At 43.0% G+C, this 22,623-nt stretch overlaps 1 protein-coding gene and 1 long non-coding RNA gene across 3 annotated transcripts in view; one reads left to right on the top strand and one right to left on the bottom strand.

The window, feature by feature from the left end:
* Nucleotides 1-6,151, bottom strand: part of LOC119955057 — a 221,798-nt gene extending 215,647 nt beyond the window's left edge. For both annotated transcript variants that reach the window (XR_005458375.1, XR_005458376.1), the window contains exon 1: nt 6,072-6,151. This is a non-coding gene — a long non-coding RNA (uncharacterized LOC119955057). The remainder of the gene's footprint in view (nt 1-6,071) is intronic.
* pot1 (protection of telomeres 1 homolog) overlaps nt 1-22,623 on the top strand; it is a 280,862-nt gene that overhangs the window by 168,193 nt on the left and 90,046 nt on the right. The gene's annotated exons all lie outside the window — the stretch shown is intronic.

Raw genomic sequence — 22,623 nt, 5'->3', positions numbered from 1 at the left:
TTCCCTTTACACTTGGTATTCTTGCTAATTGTCCTGATAAGTCAAGACGAAAAGCTTTGACAACATGTGTCTTTTTAAAGTAATACTCAATTTCTGTCCAACCAACAGTTGTTAATAAAGGATTAAGGAAAGGACAGAAAATGTGGTTGCAGATTTCAAGAGATGAATGTCAGAGGTCAGGTATATTTGTATTGAGCTGCTCATTTGCCATAATTGGGCTGTTTGTAGATGGCGTTTATAAGTTATCTGTACATTATAGATGGTGGAGTCTCTTGTGGTTGATCTAAGTACCCAGGCTGTGTGTGGATCTCAGGACAAAAAACAAGATTGTGGTTCAACACAGTTGCCCTCTGCAGTTTTGATGCGGAGAGAGGGCTGCTTCTTCGCAGCACCCAATGAGATTGCCGATTCCTTATATGGAAGACGGCAAGAGCCCTCTCAGGGTCTTTTCTAAGGTTTACGGAGTGCACGTAGCCCTTTCCATTTATGGTGTTCAGGCGCTGTTAATTCTGACTGATATTGGACTTGAGGTGCCTACGAGCCTGGCCGATACTACTCAATACACAAAATACTGTCCTTATTTGGCCAAGTTCGAGCACCTCCAGTCCCAGCTTCCAGGACAAGTTCAGACTTGCCCTTGTTCGTCTCTGATCAGTGTCTGTGTTTATTGGGCCTGTCCAAATTACCATCAGGCCTGGCAGCTTTAGCTGTTGACTACGGTTTAATTTAGATTGTCCAATTCTGTATCTGGCCTAGCATTTCAGGCTGTTGGCCATTTTGCCACAGCATATTTTAATGGTGGAACTCGACTGCTGGTATTTAACTTACTGGCTGTACTCCCTTTGTTACATTGTCACATCTGTAGTCTGGGATTTGCAAAGCTAACGTGGTCGAACAGTATTACTTTCCCACAGACGCAATATTTTGAACATTTGGAATTTAACCATTTTCCTACAGTCCCACTTTGATTCTTCTAAAAATTCTAAAAGAATGAATCAAATAAAAGCAAGCAGGAAGTAGCGCAGAGGAACACAATAAAATGCCTTTGATGTTCCTTTTGTTTAGGAACAGCCTTCAACACTGGAATGGGCAAGCTGATAAAGTATTACAAGCCTTTAAATATACGAAGTCTGTGGAGCTCCTGACATAATCTTGAGCAATCAATCTCTGCATGGCTTGTCAGACTACCCAGCCTGGGGTTTTGTCGATTCTAGGCAGCATTTTGCAGTGCATACATATGTCAGTTCCTCCTTGTGGGTCCTTTAGACCCAGCGTGCTAAACTCCGCCCCCTTTCTCCGTCCCCATCTGGTCAAGTGATTACCATTTCATATCTGTCTTGGTGGATGTTCAGAGTGTGAGATCTTGCTCTTCAACCCCTGATCTCATTATTATTCTTGGTCACTTTCTTTCTCTAGCCCTTGAGTAGGGTGTTCTGTGCAGGGAGAAAATTAATTTCTCTGTTTTTGGTTTCTCTGTACTGTTCTATGTTCTATGGTCTCTATGGCACTCCCCGCTTGCAGATCATCTCACTCCATATCATTCAAAATAACATCATGTATGTATTTAAAATGTTCTCCTGCTCTCCAATTATCTGTATCCACCTTTTGGGTACTCCACACCAGGTTTACTTGCTACCAGGCCCTTACTTCTTCTTATCCATATAATTTACCCTGTCACTTCAATTGTGCTTAATATTGTTTGACTCTGTCACACGAATATCATTCACACACAAGCGGCAAAACATTACAAATCCTTTAAAACAACAAATGGATTACTCTGTGTCCTTGTACTTCTGTTGAAAAGTTCCAAGAATGTCTGTAATTAAAAAAACTCCAGACAAGGTTAATTCCCCAGAACGATAAACCTTAACGATAATATGACTGTACGAACATTCACATAAACAAACAAAACACACAGATTGCTCTGCTCGGAATTGTTCTTTCATGCTTTTTAATTCGTGATCATATTGTGATCTCGCCATAATCTTGTTTCTCTTTCGAATCTGACCCATTACTACCAAGGACCATCTGGTCCGTTTCTTCAGCTGAAATAACCCGCGGTGCGTGGCCGCCCTTGGAAATTGTAGGCAGGTTTTCGGCTGCCATTTGAACTCCGATGCTTTTTCCTTCAATTTTTCCTAAGCCTGGACATCAAGTCGTGGACTATTCTTTAGTCAGGGAGATTGCAATGTGTACACCTCTAGAGCTCCTGGCTGGCTTGCCAATTAATAGATACTCTTATTGGTTTCCTTCTCCCCATATGAATCGTGTTCGTCGATCGGCCTGAGAATCCGTTTCTATGCCTAAATCGGGACAGCGCAGTTTTTCTGATGCTCCGCCCCCTCAAGGTGGACGCCGCTCGCCGTTGGGGTGGCCACAGGACATCACCTGAGGCCCTCCCCCGATACTCTACCGCCGATGGGCCAACTTCCCGACGCTGTGGGAAAGTCCTCTCAACTTTCGTGAACCCAGGGCAGCACGGTGGCACAGTGGTTAGCATTGCTGCCTACGGCGCTGAGGACCTGGGTTCGAATCCCGGCCCTGGGTCACTGTCTGAGAGGAGTTTGCACCTTCTCCCCGTGTCTGCGTGGGTTTCGCCCCCACAACCCAAAGATGTGCAGGTTAGGTGGATTGGCCACATTAAATTGCCCCTTAATTGGAAAAAACAATTGGGTACTCTAAATTTATAAAAAAAAACTTTTGTGAACCTGGCTTGGCGGCTGCGGACTGTGTCCAGCGCCGCCATAGTCGGCGGGGGGGGTCAGCCATTCGACTGGCAGGAGGGGTTTTGGCGGGGGCCAGGAGTAGCGCAGGGAATTACAGGGGGCCACTATCTGGCAGGCCGGGTCTACGCGTAGACGGCGCATTGTTGTACGGTGCGGCTGCCGCCGCGCACATGCGCAGCCACAGATCTGGCCATTCTACGTACATATCTGCAGGTAAAGCCGGCGGCATTACGTGACGTGGCTGCTAGCCCCCCACTGGGCGGAGCATTGGTTCGGATGCGGCGCCAACGTTTTGGTTGAAAGACCAGAGGCTTTCTCCGGACATAGTTGCAAAATCGGAGAATCCAGGCCCGGGAGTCCGGTTGGTGGAGTCATTTTTAAAAGTCTTTATAGTTAGTCACTTCACTGGTATACACTTGAATAAGAACTTGGCCCATGGGCGAGTACAAACTGATTAAAACTTAGAAATTAAATATCAAACAATACATTAAAAAGTCAAGCACGTGGCAAAAGAAATCACTAAACACAAATAAAATGGATTCATGATTCAAGAATTCAGGAACAAGAAACCTGAACCACGAGGTCCTATATTTAGGGGAATCCTTATCTGTGGTTTAACCCCTCCTTTGCATCCATTGGCTTCTGATTTTTAGCTGAGACCTCCCGGTTTATTCAAATGAATGTCTGTTACTTGCAGGGTAACTTGTTAATCAAACATTGGACATTACTTGAGATTGATTGATGCCTATCAAAACTAGCTTAGAGTTTGTGTACGCAGCATTAGTAAAAGTACTGAGCTACCATTAATGTATTTCTCATGCTTTGCCATATTTCATAGCTTGGCGGAGATCTAACTTAAAATTGATTAGTTGATTACACAAGGAGTACTCTGTTCTCAGCATTGAATACAATGGAATACAATGGTTAATTCATTATATGAGAAATGACTGAGTTCCCACATTCAGGACTACTCTTAATATTTTGCTTATTGGTGATATACATTCAACTAGACCCTATATGAATAAAACTAAACTCTTATCAGTCAATTTTGTGCTTGATCCATACTTTCTGTTTGAAGTATCAAATCCTTGGGCGGAACATTGGCTAGCTTGTCTCTCTGATTGATTTCTGCACTACTGCTATCATGGTGCACTCTGGAAGACGTGGGGCCTCTCTGTGACACCCTTTGGCAAGGAACGCTGAGCAAAGTCTGACCAAAAGGTTCTTCATGCAGAGTAGAATGGACCCCCAGATAGATCATTGGAGGTGAAAACCCTAGAATCATTTATAATCTAATTTATCTTGCAAATGAGTACGGAATGGTTGGAGTGGCTTCTTGAATGAATGGACTAGGTTGGCTTTCACTATCCCGCACCCTCTGGCACAGACTTTACTCATAGATCTGCAATGAGCATCAGAAAATGACCGAGCAATGCATATAATGTGATACAAAATGGGGGGAGAAGTAACAAAGGAAGGGAGCGAAAGGCAATGATTCTATCGCATGGCTTTAAATTCATTGTATGTCTAATAACAGACTGAATGCCTGTCTGGTTTTCTACCCTGGATAACCATGTACTACTATTGATTTGCCTACCCATGACTGCTTAAGTGTAATTACCATAATTGGAACGTCAGGCACAAATATGATAACACTATTGAATGCAGAAATAATAAGGGAAATGTAGCAAATCATGTTTTAAAATTTATTAATGGCTGGATCACAATGATTATGTGGTTTAATTTGTTGACACAATTCATTGGTGCGGACACAAGGTCATTCTGAATTAATCTTTATTTTTATTGGAGTAATTATTTAGCCACCACTGAATTTGCTTTTGCTTTGAGAGCTGCCTATTGATTTTAAACAGCCTGTAGTAATAACCTTAGACTTAAAATCCTCTAGATGTTGCTGGAAATATTGAATTTTAAAAACGTGCTTAGAACTCCCAGTTCCAGACGTATTTTTCCTCACTCATTTTTGTTTTCACTGTGGCTCTGACACCTCTCCATTCAGCACAGTAACGATTTGGGGAGAATGTTTACATCTTAGCGGAATCGACAGCTGCTGAACCTACACCAGATGTTACAGCGATCAAACCAATGTAGCGATACAAAGGTCCTGGCCTCCGGAGGGTGCTCAGCGTATGATGGTGGCCGGAATTCTCTGATCCTCCACGCCAAAATGGTGCTCAGCGCGGGGGCGGAGAATGTGGCCTCAGACCCGCAATCTGATCCGATGCCGGGACTCGATTCTCCGGTGACTGGAGAATCGCCGCCAGTCGCGCGCGCACGGTCAACGCAGCGCCAGTCGGGGGCCGTTGAAAGAGGCCCCGGCGTCGATTCTCCGCGGTCAACCGACCGAGTTCCCGCCGGAGTGGTTCAAATATGGTTCCACCCAGTGGGAGCTAGGCGTCGCGGCTGTGGTAGCTGTCCTGGTTTGGGGGGGGGGGGAGGGGGGGGGGGGCGGGAGGATCAGTCTCTGGGGGGGGAGGGGCCTCCACGACGGCCAGGCCTGCGATCAGGGGCCACCGAACGTCGGGCGTGCACGATCTGGGGGGGCCTACCTTCATCCGCGCCGGCCCGCTGTTTGGCTCCTCCAGGTTGCATGGCGCCAGCGCGTGGACCCGCGGCAAGCAGTGCAGGTCCGCGCACGGCAGCTGGAGCAGCGCGGAGCACTCCTGCGCCGTGCTGGCCCCCTGTGGGCCACGGAATCGCTGGGCCAAGAGGCCCGTTGACGCCGGCGTTTAACACTCCAGTGTTTACGCCGGGGTCAACGCTTAGCCGTGTTTTTGAAGAGTCCAGGCCGTTATCTGTCAATCCACTGTTTAACACTGGGGAATATCGCACTGATCCATACAGAATGGAAATCTCCACAGTGAGGGAACAATCTGCAGCTGTCTCCAAGGGCACAGGCTGAGGGAATAGGTGATCCGCACACCACACATTGTAAAATGCGAGCTGACAAAAATGTGGGTTGAATCGAATGGGGCAGAGTGAAACGCTAATGTCATGACCGACTGAGTTAGAACTCACTGGCCCTGCAATATGAGCTGTGCTAATATTGAAGATTGGCCGCTGCCTGGCTGGGACATTCATGCTCTTTCATACAAACTTGGAAGTATATCCTGTCACAATCCAATGAGGTGGAAATGCATATAAATTGTAGTTAAACAACTAGACATTCAGAGCACCTGACAGAGAATAAGCAGTGAAAAAAAAAATCGCCGAATCATACGGCATACAACGAGGCCATTCAACCAATCACACCTGTGCTGGCTCTTTAAAAGCGCTATTCACTTAAAACCACTCCTTTGCCTCTTCCCACAACCTTGCAAGTATTACCTTTTCAGATAAATGTCCAGTTCCTATTTGAAAGATACAACAGACTCTGCCTCCGCCATCTCTGCTTTCCAGATTCCAGATCGCAACATCGATTGCTTTCGGCTTTTATACTGCCGTCAACTGACCCAATTGAGTTGCGTGATCCACCGTATGAACAAATTTATGTGTAAACTGAATAACATTAGAAAAGAAAATGAACATAATTATACCAGGTTTTTTCCGACTTTGAGTGGGCAGAATAAAGAGGCTGAAATTTAGGGAAGTCTCATTGTAGTTAAGCCAGGTTTAGAACCAAAGTTTTTTTTTTGCTGAAGTTGCCCCTTTTGGGATCAATAATGAATTGGGAGAAGCCTGCTGCATGATTGATAAAGGGGAGAAGAGCAGAGCTCTTCCGTGAACTCATTTGCTTTGAAAACCATGGATGTTCTGGACATACGAGGGATTAGTTGGTTGGCTGCTGCTTCACCTTGATGAGATTGTAAGCAGCCCAGAAATGAAATTATCAAAGGAAAAAGGTTTACCTACGACAAGGTGGCAACCGACTGCGATATAAGAAAAGGCTGGAGGCCTTAAAAATTAGAACAAGGAAAGGAAGGAGATTCACAAAGCAGCCATGAAAGCTGTATCTCAGTTCAATAACAAAATGTATTAAACAGCTGCTCTCAGGTCAACAAAACATGAACGGAGCCCCTGATGAAATTAAATGAAAATGAAAATCGCTTATTGTCACGAGTAGGCTTCAATAAAGTTGCTGTGAAAAGCCCCTAGTCGCCACATTCTGGCGCCTGCCCGGGGAAGCTGGTACGGGAATCGAACCGTGCTGCTGGCCTGCTGGGTCTGCTTTAAAAGCCAGCGATTTAGCTCCGCATCCTGACTTCAAAGAAGCTGCGACAGGGCATAAAGCTGCTGGTTTTTAGGGAGATTCAACCGAGCGCAAGGGAGCTTTTATCAGCTCATATCTTGGAGCACAGGCATCATCTTAGGGCAAACCATTAAAAGCCCAACAGCAGCAGTATAGTGCAAGCCTGACACATTTTTCAATTAAGACTATTGGAGTATTAAATATCTGAAGCACATCGCTTTCAGGGCACAATTAGCACAAGGACAATTCGCCATCTAATGAACTGCCAATTGCCTTTAACGCCTGCCAGCATTTGCTGCACTGCCAAACTTAAATAGATTCCAGGAGATATGGTGATCTCCTCCGCCCCATTCCCATCTGCTTCCATGCTATATCTATCACATTCCCTTCCCAGTAATTAAAGCCGCTGAAGATGTGCTGCTCGGAGCTGCGGCAACGAGTCACTGAGGTGGAGAACGCCGAGGAGGCCAGTTTACGTGTTCCCAGTGAACCATAGAATCCCTGCAGTGCATAATAAAGCCACTTAGCCTGTCAAAGCTGCACCAACCCTCTGAAAGAGCACCTACATAGACCCACTCCTGTCTTTTCCCCATACCTCATCTAACCTACACATCCTTGGACACTAAAGAGAAATTTTATAATGGCCAATCCATGTACCCTGCACACCTTTGGACTGCAGAAGGAAACCGGAGCACCCAGAGGAAACCCACTCCAAGACAGGGGGAAAATGCAAACTCCACACAACCCAAGGTTGGAATTGAATCCCATCTCTGGCGCTGTGAGGCAGCAGGGCGAACCACTGTGCCACCTCGCCTCCTCAAAGTTAGTGTTCCCTTATCTACATTCTAATCTTGATAGTACTTTGGGTTTGAGTCCAGATATTTGCTGCTATATTTTACCCCGCTCTGGTCCGAGTGCTGTATTTGCCTCCAGAAATGTGTCCCCATTATTTTGATGTGACGAGGAGGAAAAACGGTGAAGACTTGGAAGATGCCAGTCTGGAGACCATTTGATGTTGGTCATCGCAGATGGTATCTCGTCCCTATTCATCGACACCCACCAGTGTCTGCAGAACGAGAAAGTCTCACTTGGGAATCTCTAGAGCATGGGGAGGATGTGCAAGAAGGGAGAGGATGTGGATCATTAGAGCAAGGTGGGCACTACTGGTAGTTCAGAGCTTACAATAAATAATGATTCATCCGCCAAATAAACGTTATTTTTCACCTGCTCACATAGCCTCACTGGCAGGTGGGAGCAGGGGAATAAGGAACCCTTTCAGGCTTCATTGTAAATGTGCATTTTGTTTCCCCCACACACTCGTGTGTTACTCTGAATTGTTATTCGAAGTACTTGGAGATCAGCCACCTGCTGAATAAGCTTGCATTTTCCTTCCAGCCTGAATAGATATCTGAAAACCATTAAAGCACTCCTGACAGATTGAGCATCATCATTTAAATTATTTTTCTGCTCTACTTATTAAAAAGTAATCTTTCGTACCAAGATAACATCTTGTTCAATTGTGCAGCCCAAACATTCCTTTTTTTAAGTAAAGATCAAAATCTTAGCAAATATTTTTATCAGCAATTTTCAACTTCGTCTCCTGAAGTGACTCTGATTCTTAAGCGACTGGAATGAAACACTTTTGTTTTGAAAAGCAAAGAGATTTTTACTTATTTGACGAGGGGCCTGCACTATTTTTTATTAGGCTGTACACATGCAAAGCTAAAGAAGTTCCTGTGGCTTTTTTCTCATTTAGATTCACACTGTCTAATCAGAAGATGTCTATCATGTTAGAAAATTGAATTTTTTTTAAACAGGCAGGTGTTCTTCTACATGGTTATTTCTCTCGTGGAAGAGCTGAAGTAACAACTCTTGTAGATTACTTAGGACCTGCAGCTATTTGAATCCGAGAATCAATTCCGAATTCCTATGAGAAAGTGCACTCAATCTCAAAGAAACACTGAACACATCAAATAATTCTACCAAAGAATAGAAATATAGAGAATAGAAGCAGGAGGAGGCCATTCTGCCCTTCGAACCTGTTCCGCCATTCATTATGATCATGGCGGATCATCAAGTTCAATACCCTGATCCCACCTTCCCATTCCCCATATCCTTTGATCCCTTTAGCCCCAAGAGCTATATCTAATTCCTTCTTGAAAGTACACAACATTTTGCCTCAGCTACTTTTTGTGGAGCGAATTCAACAAATTCACCACGCTCTGGGTGAGAAATTTCTCCTCACCTCAGTACTAAAAGGTTTACCCCTTATCCTCAAACAATGACCCCTAGTTCTGGACTTCCCCACCATCGGGATATTCTTGCTGAATCTACTTTGTCTAATCCTGTTTCTATGAGGTCACCTCGCCCTCTTCTAAACTCCAATGAATATAATCCTAACCGATTTAGTCTATACTCAGATGACAATCCCGCTATCCCAGATTAGTAGTAGATTGTGTTCTTTGATTTTTTTCTTTCAACGAACTTCCCAGCAGGATCTCTGCAGTGTCAGAAATATGCATACAAAGAACAATATAGCACGGGAACAGGTCCTTCGGATCTCCAAGCCTGTACCGGTCATGATACTACGCTTGGCCAAAACCCTCAGCACGTCCTAATGCCGTATCCCTCTATACCCATCCTATCCATGTATTTGTTGAGATGCCTTTGAATGCCGTTAATGTATCTGCTTCCACAACCTTCCCTGGCAGCGCGTTGCAGGTACTCACCAACCTTTGTGTAAAAAATCCTGCCTTGCACATCTCCTCTAAACCTTTCCCACAGACCTTAAACCTTATGCCCCTTAGTGACTGACCCTTCCAACCTGAGAAAGAGTGCGTGCCGATCCACTCTCTCCATGCCCCTCATAATCTTGCAGACCTCTAACAGGTCGCCCCTCAACCTCAATCGTTCTAATGAAATAGTCCAAGTCTATTCATGCTCTGGATAGCTAACACCCTCCCTCCAGGCAACATCCTGATAAACCTCCTCTCCACCCTCTCCAAAGCCTCCACATTCTTCTGGTAGTGTGGTGACCAGAATTGTGCGGAATATTCCAAGTGCAGCCTGACCAACGTTATATACTACTCTAGACTGACTTGCCAGTTTTTATATTCGATGCCCCGTCCAATGAGGGCAAGCATTCCATAAACTTTCTTGACTACCTTGGCCAGTTGTGTTGCCACTTTCAAAGATCTGTGGACCTGTACACCCAGATCTCTCTCACTTTCTATATTCCTAATAGTTTTGCCATTTAGTGTATATTTCCCTTCTATGTTAGACCTACCAAAATGCATTACCTCACATTTGTCCATGGATTAAACTCCATTTGCCATTTCTCTGCCCAGGTCTCCAACCTATCTATGCCCTCTGACAATCCTCTGACAATCCTCAACACTATCTGCCACTCCACCAATCTTGGTGTCATCCGTGAACTTACTAATCAGACCAGCTACATTTTCCTCCAAATCGTTTATGTATACTACAAACAACAGAGGCCCCAGCACCGATCCCTGTTGAACACCACTAGTCATAACCTTCCATTCAGAAAAACACCCTTCTCCTGCTACCCTCTGCCTTCTGTGACCGAGCCAGTTCTGTATCATTCTTGCCACCTCACCTCTGATTCCGCGTGACTTCACCTTACGTACCAGTCTGCCATGTGGCACCTTGTCAAAGGCTTTACTGAAGTCCATATAAACAACATCCGCCACCCTCCCCTCATCAATCATCTTTGTCACTTTGTCAAAAAAACTTGATCAAGTTAGTGAGGCACGACTTACCCTTCACAAAACCAGTAATATATTACTGTTGATTATTTGCCTGTTCTTCATTCCTGAAATAAATCCCTTTTAATAATTTAAGCCTGAAGAAGGTTTTAAAATTCTGCCCTTACTTTTTTAATTAAGATTTGGCTGCACCCAAAATTTGTGTTGTACTAATGTTCTTTTACTGTGTTTGCGGTATTCACAAAACTATTCATTGGGGGAATAGCATATAGTTCTAGATCAACAAAGTATGGCATTGACTCAAGGTGGGGTGGCGGGTGGTCAGAATGCATTACAGGCATCACACTACAAATTGAAATATTTTCCAGGCCTTTATTATTATCTTTATTTTTATTACTTTTTTATTCAAGTGGAGCATGTTGGATTACATGGCCTCACCATGTATAAGCCATAAAAATATCGAGCTTCCTCTTGAATTAATTGGATAGGCTGTGACCCAATACACACCATCATATTGATCCAAAACTGACATAATGCTGCACATTGATGGATCGTTCTAAAACATTCCATTGCACTTCATTGCCACACTGATTCTGGGGCGGCACGCAACACAGCATGATTGAATCTATCCAATTGTTGCATTTGATTCAGTCTGGCAGAAGAGAACTTTGGGTTTGCGGAAGAGCAATAGCAGAAGAGTGACATTTAAGAGATCGCAGAGAAATGGGAAGATCCAATCTGGAGGATTATGTCGAGAGTAAAGAGCGAGAGAGTTGGGCGTTGAGCATACATGAACCAAGGAAAAGGGGGATTGCAGGGAAAGTAAACCAAGCAGAAATCAAGACCATATAAAGAGAGAAACACTGCCGGTGGAGGAAAGCTTTTTTTTAAAAAACAATCGAGGAAATGAGAGTCAGAGTGGGGCAGTGCAAGGAAAAGTGGATTGGGAAAATGGCTTTGGAAAACAGCAGAACTGAGGGAACCAAAGTTGAGAGAAAATAGAAAAGAACCGTATGGTGAAGGGGTAGATTTTCTTGCATTACAGAAATGATAAAAGGGGATGACGAGACTGCATTCAATACAAGCATTCAACCAGCCCACCAGATGCTCACAATTAACTAGTCACTGAGAAAATTAAATGGACGTTGGTTTTTATTATCCAGACCACATATAGATGTAGAAAACAAACATTTCATTTAAAGCTCAGGATTGCCGATAGCGGCTTGTTTGCTGTTTTGGATTCCAGACATCTGTACAAGGTGGTGCAGTAAAATTATCAATCGCCCGCAGCAACTGTTTATAAAACAAGATTGCTTCGTTTTACAATTGAAAGCTGAGAATATAAAGTAGAACTATGTGAGTTGACTTGCAGGCAGGTATTCCAGTTCTCAAAAATGCATGGAGGGAAAGAAAACACATTTTTACTGCCCCTATGATTTCAATTCCAATCGCAGTAAAAATAAATTACGCATGTTTGTCTCTTTTCACCGAGCACCCGGCATTCCATTTTTCAGTCTGCTTGCAGGAGAGCCATTAGTTAATTTGCAACTTTTTAGACTGTGCTTTGCACATAACCTTCCTCACCATTCTCCTCAAATCTGATGACATTTGAAAGGAATTGAAAGAGCTTCGCTTTATTTCCTCTCAATTGAGAAGTTCAATGTCTATTAATGTTATGAATATTAATGCTCTTGCTTCAGTGTAATTTTATTTGTGTGGCATTACCCCAGCAAAGTGAATGGCTAGAGCAGCTCTTTGGTCAAGCAAGCTTTCTCCACCACTCTGCCTACCAACTGCAAAAGAATACATTTGACATCAATTGGTAGATTACGACATACATATCATGCTTTTGAGTCAAAGTTTTATTCTGAGAGCTGTGCTTTTCAGGTAACTTCTCGCTGGTGTATTTATTTTGTGAGGGTTTGCTAGCCTGACAATCTTTAACTGATATTCTGGGGTTCCTCTTATCTCTGACCATTAACACTTCATGTACCAGGACAAGGTCTTCATAATCTTCACCCTAGATTGGGAGAACGGAAGCTTACCTTGCCTCATAAATAATCCATTTTATATTTCAGGCTATTCTTTCGTACATCACCAGCATTGCATGTTTACGCTTTCTGAAGAATCCTAATGGTCTTCATACACAGCTGTTCAATAGTGATCTAATCATCAGGTGCACAAAATGTCTGGATCACCTGTGTAGGGATTCATTGCACTGGATATTATCCCTGTCATGATCCCGTTTATTTTCTTGTTGCTCGCTTGTCAACTCACTCTGGGCATTGTTTTGTTGCAGATTTTTCTGAAGTAATATTCAACGTTCTTTTTAGCTCCTCGTCTTCTCTCATGGCTACGTACTGATTCTTCAAGCAGTCATTCAGGGTTGCAACATCCTGTTGTCTGCCTTTCTGCCTGCTCTCGTGCCTGGCTGGATATCTGGTTGTGTGTTTCAAACTCTCACTTTGGTTTGCCAACTGTGGAGTTGAGGGTCATTATTTCCTCCTGGTACCTTTGTGTCGTCTTTGAAGTTTGTTCAGATCTCGAACAGCTTGGTGCAGTGAAGACTTCAGTTTATCATGTGTTTGCTTGAATCTTGTGCTTCAAATCTTCCAGTTCCACACTGTGAACATTTCCCTGTCGGACAGCTTCATTTACCTTTTGCACACTTTTACTTTGAGTTTCACCACATCGCTTTCCTTCATTCACAGCCATCTACTCACTCTGCACTGCCATCTACTGTTGCAGTTTGGGTACTGGGTTAGCATTTTCAAAAAAAAGCAGCCTTTTGATTGCTTCTCAACAGTATTTTCCTTTTGCGCTAGATTAAGAACATAAGAACTTGGAGCAGAAATAGACCATCCGGCCCTTCGAGCCTGCTTCGCCATTCTATAAGATCATGGTTGATCTTTTTGTGGTCTCAGAACCACTTACCCGCATTCTTGCCATATCCCGTAATTCCTTTATTTTTCAAAAAAACATCTACCCTAACTTTAAATATATTCAATGAAGTAGTGTCTACTACTACTTTCAGTAGGGAATTCCATACTTTAACCACCCTCTGAGTGAAGAAGTTCCTCCTTGATTCAGTCCTAAATCTGCTCCCCCTAATCTTGAGGCTATGCCCTCTTGTCCTACTTTCACCTACCAGTGGAAACATCCTTTCTACTTCTATCTTATCCATTCCCTTCAAAATTTTATATGTTTCTATTAGATCCCCCCTCAACCTTCTGAATTCCAGTGAATATAATCCCAATCTACTCAGCCTCTCCTCATGCGATAACCCCCTCAACTCCGGAATCAGCCTAGTGAACCTCCTCTGCACCCCCTCTAGTGCTAGCACATCCTTTCTCAAGTGTGGAGACCAAAACTGCACACAGTACTCCAGGTGTGGCCTCACCAGCACCGTGTACAACTGCAACATTACCTCTCTACTTTTAAACTCAATCCCCTTCGCAACGAAGGACAAAATTCCATTTGCCTTCTTAATTACTTGTTGCACCTGCAGACCAACCTTCTGTGACTCATGCACAAGTACACCCAGGTTCCTCTGCATAGCAGCATGCTGCAGCTTTTTACCATTTAAGTAATAAGGGGCTGTTTAGCTGTAGAAGTCAGGTATTTTAAATACACTTAATATAGGTAAGAAGACTGTTTAAGACAGAAATATTAAATCCCAGTTTTAAAATGAAAGAAATATACAACTTCCAAACTCAGACATGTGTTTGGGAAAAACAGAACCACTGATAAAAACATCACATTCTTTCAAGGGCAGCAGCAAAATCCCATGGATTTTAAGGTGGTATAATCAAAGGTTCCATTGTTTTGAATTCTGGCCACTTGTGATAACAGCCTGAACCACATTCCATAACGTATGCAAGCTGAAACATTTTAAACTGTGTCAAAATACAGTTTCATTTATATTTTCGAAATAATAGCATGATGAGATGACATAATGTTTTAATTGTTGCAGATAAGCAACAATTGGAAGTGGCGTTGCATTGGGAGGATGGACGGCTTTTTATCAAATCAAATGTGTTTTGAATATAGCTTAAACCAATTAGGATTATATTGGGGTGTGATCGGATCGCTTAAGACAGATATCAAAGAGTATATCCATGGATAATTTGGCCACCATTTTAGACTAGAGGCGAGGAGACAAGAGGCAAGAAGACTAGAGACAAGAGACTAGAAGGCAAGAAGACAGACAAGTCAGAAAGACACAGAGAGAAAGAGACAGGAAAGAGACAAAGAGAACAAGACAGAAAGAGAGAGAGAGAGAGAGAGAGTAAAGGAAGAGAATTAGAAAAGAGTTCTGTATTCCTATTTCATTTTCATACTTTGACTTCAGCCTTTGACTTTTAAAGTTGTGTTCAGGCTATTGCCTCAGAAGATAATTCCTGTGATTCTTTGAAGAAAATCAAATTGTCTACAAACTACCTTTTAAATCATTTTCAAGTTGTAACCAATGAACTTCAATAAAACAATTCTTATTTGCACCTGACAAGTTTTTAACTTGAATTTCTACTGAGTTTCAGCAATGTCTCACCAACAACCGGCAACCGTAATTTAAATAAAACTGGATTCAAATCCTAAGATAAACTACTTTTAAACTCAATCCCCTTCGCAACGAAGGACAAAATTCCATTTGCCTTCTTAATTACTTGTTGCACCTGCAGACCAACCTTCTGTGACTCATGCACAAGTACACCCAGGTTCCTCTGCATAGCAGCATGCTGCAGCTTTTTACCATTTAAGTAATAAGGGGCTGTTTAGCACAGGGCTAAATCACTGGCTTTGAAAGCAGACCAAGCAGGCCAGCAGCACGGTTCGATTCCCGTAACAGCCTCCCCGAATAGGCGCCGGAATGTGGCGACTAGGGGCTTTTCACAGTAACTTCATTTGAAGCCTACTCGTGACAATAAGCGATTTTCATTTCATTTCATAATCCGTTCTATTGTTACTCCTACCAAAATGCACGATTTCACACTTATTGACATTATACTCCATCTGGCAGACCTTTGCCCACTCACTCAATGTGTCAATGTTCCTCTGTAAGGTTTTACAGTCCTCAGTACACTTTGCTCTACCACACACCTTCGTGTCATCTGCAAACTTGGATACCTTACACGTAGTTCCCAACTCCAAATCGTCTATATAAATTGTAAATAATTGTGGTCCCAACACCGATCCCTGAGGCACACCACTCGTCACTGATTGCCAGCCGGAATAGCACTCATTTATTCCCACTCTTTGTTTCCTGTTAGACAACCAATCCTCTATCCATGCTTGTACTCTACCCTTGACACCATGCATCCTTATCTTATGCAGCAGCCTCTTGTGCGGTACCTTGTCAAAGGCCTTTTGGAAATCTAGGTACACCACATCCACTGGGTTCCCTTTGTCTACCTTGCTTGAAATGTCTTCAAAGAATTCCAAGAGATTCGTCAAGCATGACCTGCCCTTCATGAATCCATGCTGCGTCCGTTCAATGGGACCATTTCTATCGAGGTGCCCTCCTATCTCTTTCTTGATAATATTCTTTGGTTCTTGCATTTCATTGCACTGACATGGTCAGTAACCATCTTGTGGCTTAGCTGAATATTTTCTCTCTCATTTGGGACCTTCTCTCTCCTCTTAAGATTCTTCTGTCGCCCTCTCTCTGGAGCCTTTTCTTGCCCAGCGCACTATATTGGGGTATGCTAGATCTCCTCAATCTGGAATTAAAATATCTGTCAAAGTGACTAATATCTCGTGTCATTGAGTACATCACCTGGAAATGAACCAAACACAAATAAAAACTTATCAACTTATACTTCTGATTTCTTATTTAATCCGGTAATTCTCCTGTAAACTAAACATTCTCTTCTCCGAGATTACCACTTTTGGGCCTGGTTTAGCCAGTTCCTTATCCAAAATGGGTCTGGATCCATGGAAATTTTTTTTTTGCTTCTTGTAATTATTGCTTTAACAGTCATTGCCCCTTTAAGGCTACATGTGCAGTAACTTTATTTTACTTCAGGTTGTCTGCAGCTGTCGGTATCTTTGTTTTTGATTTTCCCTTTCTTTTTTGGATTCGACAGGATCCCCGCAATTGTGGCTGCTCTTTTTCTTAAGTTTCATTTCAAACTTTGTCATTTTTTTAAAAAAATGCGCGATTTCTTCCTTTAAACTCTGCAGGTTTATTTTTTTTTACTATCCCACACTCTGGGAGACTTGGCAGGCTTGCATCTGGGGCTCAATTTTTTTAAACTTAAAGCCTACATCATGGACTGGATTGGCACAGTGGGCTAAGACAGCTGGCTTGTAATGCAGAACAAGACACTGGGAGCGATGGCGGCGTGATCTTGGATCAGAGAATCCCGGCCATTTTGTTTTTGTCCTTTTCCTTCGTTCTCTACTACATTGGGATTTTTTTGGTGAGTGGTTATTAAATAGAGCAGGAGACATTGAGTCACCACGCAAGTTTAATGCAAACGTAGGACGCATTAAAACTATCCTGTGGGACAGTGGCTTCCCAATTCAAATCATTGCTCGCTGTATATTGTTCAAACTCATGAACGAACCTCAGGCCTCAACATTTGGACAGGAAATGTGGCCAGCCTCCCTCAGATTATCATAGAAGGGTAAGGTGTTTCAAAACTTTGAGCAACAGGGGAAGCAGCCATTTTATGCTGCTCCAATGCAACATGGGTGGTATTTATCCACTAACATGCTGCCGTCAAGCCAAAAAGACGTTCTGCCCACCACACAAATGAATAATGTGGCAAGTGAAAATCAGTGCTGATGTGATGCCAGGCACGTAGGCCATATATCCCAACAACTGATGGATTTTATCAAACAGCACATCTCTTCGTCTATTTGAAATAGGCAAATTATCGACCGTGCTCAACCAGTCTGTGTTTGCAAACTCAGAACATAATGTCTAAAATTAGATGTGAATCCGTGATTGGGAACAATCCTGAGTGTGCTGAGAATTACACTCCCAACTAATGTAAGATTATCAGCCGGCTCGCAATGTGGATCACTTACACTTGCTCAAAGCCACATATATTTGTATGAAGGGATCAGCCCTCTGCAGGCAAAAGTAACATGTCCTCGCATTGCACCTTTTTGAATTAAAACAAAATCATGGAAGGCAATAGTACCCTGGTGCCTTCTGCATGGCAATGCCTTGGCCAATCAGAATTGACTTGCCAGCCAATCCGCACCCTTTTCTCGTGCGCTGTTGTTCCCTTTGAAATTTGGTATTCTTGGATCTCTCTTAATTAGTGCAAGACGAAAAGCTTCAACTCCATCTCTTTTTTCCAAAATTACTCAAGTTACGTGCTCCAAAGCGACTAATTATGAAATTTTCTATTTCTTCTGTCTCTTTCATAATTCTTCAACTCTCACTGTTTCGCCTTCTAACCTTCTCGAAACTTTTCTGGGCCTGAACTGACACTTCCTTCGGAGGTCAACTGTGAAAGTTCAAATCTGGGTAGCCACCCCACTAGCACTAGAACACCCAGTGCCCATGACTGTCACACAACTAACTGTTAGGTGCAACTTTGTCCTGTTACACAGGTCCTGCTGCACCACACAGCCAAAGTACAAGAACTTTAACAAATCTTGTTTTGTCAAAACTGTGATGATTTGCAGTTTGCTGCAATGAGCTGTGGTGGGTGTAATCTTTTTTTAAAAAATGGTTTTCAGAGTACTCAATTATTCTTTTTCCAATTATTGGGCAATTTAGCGTGGCCAATCCACCTAACCAGCACACCTTTTGGGTTGTGGGGGTGAAACCAACACAGACACGGGGAGAATGTGCAAACTCTACACGGGATTCAAACCCGGGTCCTTGGCTCTGTAGTCCCAGCGCTAACCACTGCGCCAACCTGCTGCAATGGTGGGTTGTAGAGATCTACCATGCGGATTTAGTGGCACTTGTGAACACTAAAACTCAGTAGAAATTTGAGTTAAAACTTCTCAGATACAAATAAGAATCGTTTATTGCCTCTATTTGATTACAATTGAGAATCACTTAAATCGTATTCTCTAATAAGTCCGGCTAGCAAAAAGGACTTAAAGAGAAGTAACATGTACACAATTTAACTTTCAAATAATACAGAATTGTTTCTTGCTTACGGCAAAACAGCTTGCATTTACTTCAAGAGTGAGTGGAAAAGTGAAAGTAGATCAAATTATAGATGATTCCGGAATAAAGATGGCCGTACGGACCCTCGTGGTTATACAAAATCATATCAGTCTTTAGCCATCTATCTACACCTCTAAGTCATCCTAATTGGTTTGGGTGAGAATCAAATGACTTTGATTTGACGGTTAGCTGTCAATCTTCAATGTTAGTTTTAAATGTTTCATGTCTGAATATTTGTGCATGTTATGGAATGCGATTCTGTGCTGTTATCGCGACCAGCTTGAACTGGTCTTCTTCTGACTTAGCTGTTATCCGTATTGTGAACAATGGTGCCTTCATATTACTATGGCGTAGCTATGTCCTTGATTTGATAAATGGTACAGCACAGGTATAGTGTCAAACTGCCTTGCAAATATATTTGTTAGCTCAGTAACAGTGCTGTTTTAATCTATAATGGAATTATGCTGTGTCATGCTGTTTTGTGTCTCTGTTCCGTTGAAGCTATATGTTTTGAAATGACCTGAGGTTATGAGTGTTGAAATCCTTAATTTAAAATGGGTATTTAAAACTAGGGCTTAATATTTACGCTAAATAGCTATCTTTTACCTATCGTGTGTATTAGAAAACAGTGCAGCTACAGCCTTCATAACGAAAGAACAATGCACAACATCTCCATCCAGACTGACCTCCAAACATCAAGAAGAGTGACTCACAAGCTGCTTTGATGGCTTAAAATTGATGCAATAGCAGGGCTTGACACTGAAGTTGATATACTCCATGGAAGTATTTCTGGGTCCAGTGATGGTTGGTCGACAGCCAAGAGATATCTGAAGTGCCTATCATTCAGAAAGGTAAACTGATTGAACTTGAACTAATCTTCCATATCGAAGCAGGCTGTCCACCAACTTAACTAATCCTTAAATTAGAGCTGAAAGCTGTCCGGATATGGGACTGAGATTTATCAATGATTTACTGTTACTCATCGGCATGGGAGCTATGATCGAGCAACAAATCTTTGAAGATGCTGAGAGTTTTACAGACTGTCTGAACGAAGATGTGGGACAAGCTACTACAGCGGAATACCTGAGTGAAGTCCTGTTACTCAATGTAACACAGTAACAGTGGGAAGCACGGTAGCATAATGGATAGCACAGTTGCTTCACAGCTCCAGGATCCCAGGTTCGATTCCCGGCTGGGTCATTGTCTGTGCGGAGTCTGCACGTCCTCCCTGTGTCTGCGTGAGTTTCCTCCGGGTGCTCCGGTTTCCTCCCACAGTCCAAAGATGTGCAGGTTAGGTGGATTGAGTCAACCTGAACGATGGGCCCAATTTTCTAGAGTGTAATTGGACCCACAACCTCTGGGTTCAGAGGAGGGGGTGATTTCAGCTGAGCCACGCTAACCTCTCGGTAGATTTTAGCTCTGGAGCACTCTGCCGTGGGTTGCTATATCCTGCAGAAACCTTGGCACCATCTTCATCATGGACTGACATGATGATACCGAGGAAATCACCTGTTAGATTTCACAGCTGATTGTTGAACCATTTGCAATGCTTTAACTGTCAACGCAGAGTAAATGAAGATAAATTATGCTGTAAGAGAGATGGGATGAAAAACAGAGCCAGGGCTAAATTAATGCCGACAACATGGCAGAAAAACGAAGGCCATGAAAAAAATTAGAGTGAATCGTAACCAAAAGGCAAACTGTTTTGTTAATTTTCTCCCCTCCTGTCCCGAGCAGTCTGATTCAAGCTGGGTTACAGACAGTGACCGTCACCTACTACCTCAACGCCATTAATGTGAGAGTTTAGGCTGTGAGTATTAAGGAGATGTGTGATCACATGGGGCATCACTTCCATCAGAGCTTACTGAACAGCGATTGGTCATGTCAAACTACGCCTGAAGCCTGCTGAGATTGGTCGATGGATCAAACTGAGGTGCCCTCTGTTGTCCAGTCCATCCAGCCAGCTGAGCTCGTGGAGGGTGTTTCAACAATTCAAGGTAGTCTTAAGGAAAAGAGCAAAAGAAATTGTCAAGAGATCTGGGTGATTGTCAGTCTCTGAGACAACTTTGCCGGCGTTGATCCATTATTCATTGCTGGTGCTGCCAAAGCCCCTCCTCGGGATACAGTGCTTAACATGTGGAGATAACCTTCTTTCAGCCCCTGCCCCACCCCCCAAGTGTTTAATAAGTTTATTAAAGTTTTACATAACAAAATAACAAGCAACCAACGAGAACGTAAGAGTGTAAGAAATGTCAAGCAAATATAAAACATAAACACATCCTTGACTTACACTATAACAAAACCTCCGAAAACTCTTCTACAATTCTGGCCTCTTCTTCATCCCCACTTACCTTTGGGGCACTGTTGGCAGTTCGGCACTCAGCTACATCTGCCCCAAGCTCTGGAGTTCCACCCCTACACCTGGGCATCACTCTCCCTTGTCTACAAAATGTAGGAACTGGGAGCAGGAGTAGACCGTCCGTCCCCTCGAGTCTGGTCTACCGGACAATAAGATTATGGCTAATCTGACTGTGGTCTTGACTCCACATTCTGCCTACCACCTTTGACTCCCTTGTTAGTCAGAAATCTATCTACCTCTGCCTCAAACGTATCCATTGACCCTGCCTCCTGTCTCTGTTACTTTAAAACTGCCTCTTCACCCAGGTTTTTGGTCATGTCCTAATGCCCCTTGTGTGGATGGTGACGGGGCCTGTTAATGTTCTTGTGAAGGGCATTGCTACGCTACATTAAAAGTGCTACATAAGTACAAGTTGTTGTTAAGAGTTTTGCCAAGAGTTTAATACAGAGAGAAATTCAAGAGCAGGTTTGCAACCTGAACAGTTATTAACTACAGAGAACGGCTCAAACACCCCGATGTACTTAGTCCCATTGTGGATGAGACAGTGCAGTTGTGGTTATAACTTTAATTGGATAAATTTTGTATGTGAACTAAAACAGGAAATCAATAGGACCCAAATGAGTTAACTTGGGAATGGATATCCACTTATTTTGACACATTGTTCCACTGATACCCTTTTACACTGATGATGTGCGTTTTTATCTTGAATTAAAGAGCTGCTAATCCTGTGCTGAGTGCTCCCGTTCCAGTATAGGATACGGACTACTTTACTTCCCTTTCCACTTTTGTTTGCTTGAACGACAGTGAAACATTGCATTGTTTCGCTCAATAATAGATATTGCAATGAATTGTTTAAAAAGAATACATGAACTGAACTCAAAACGATATTCTTAATGTTAAAGACACTCATTTTGGCTGGTTTAGCTCACCAGGCTAAATCGCTGGCTTTTAAAGCAGACCAAGCAGGCCAGCAGCACGGTTCGATTCCCGTACCAGCCTCCCCGGACAGGCGCCGGAATGTGGCGACTAGGGGCTTTTCACAGTAACTTCATTGAAGCCTACTCGTGACAATAAGCGATTTTCATTTTCATTTCATTTCATTTTGGTGTTTCTTCCCGGTGTGAATATTCAAATGGATTTTGAGATGCTTTGATCCATTGCAAATGGCTCATTTTCTTAAAGTATTTAGAGCTGCAAAATGCAAAAGTAAAATTCTCTGGCTACTGAAGGGTGCATTTACCCAAACAGCTCAGTTCTGGTCTGAAATGCTTTCTAGTTAATGTTGAAGTTAAAGTTGCACTGCACAAACCCAGAGTTAGTTCCCAACCTATGTTTGGAGGAAGAAGTCTGACAATGCTATGCTTCAGATCAAATGCGGCCTTGGTTTTGGGCTGTATTCGCACCTTCGAGGGAATTAATCAAGACTGTGATCCTCAGTGCAGAACCCCCTCAAAGTGGAGGATGAA

Source organism: Scyliorhinus canicula, chromosome 20 (genome assembly GCF_902713615.1).
Source record: "Scyliorhinus canicula chromosome 20, sScyCan1.1, whole genome shotgun sequence".
NCBI lineage: Eukaryota > Metazoa > Chordata > Chondrichthyes > Carcharhiniformes > Scyliorhinidae > Scyliorhinus > Scyliorhinus canicula.
This window is presented reverse-complemented; position numbering and strand designations above follow the sequence as displayed.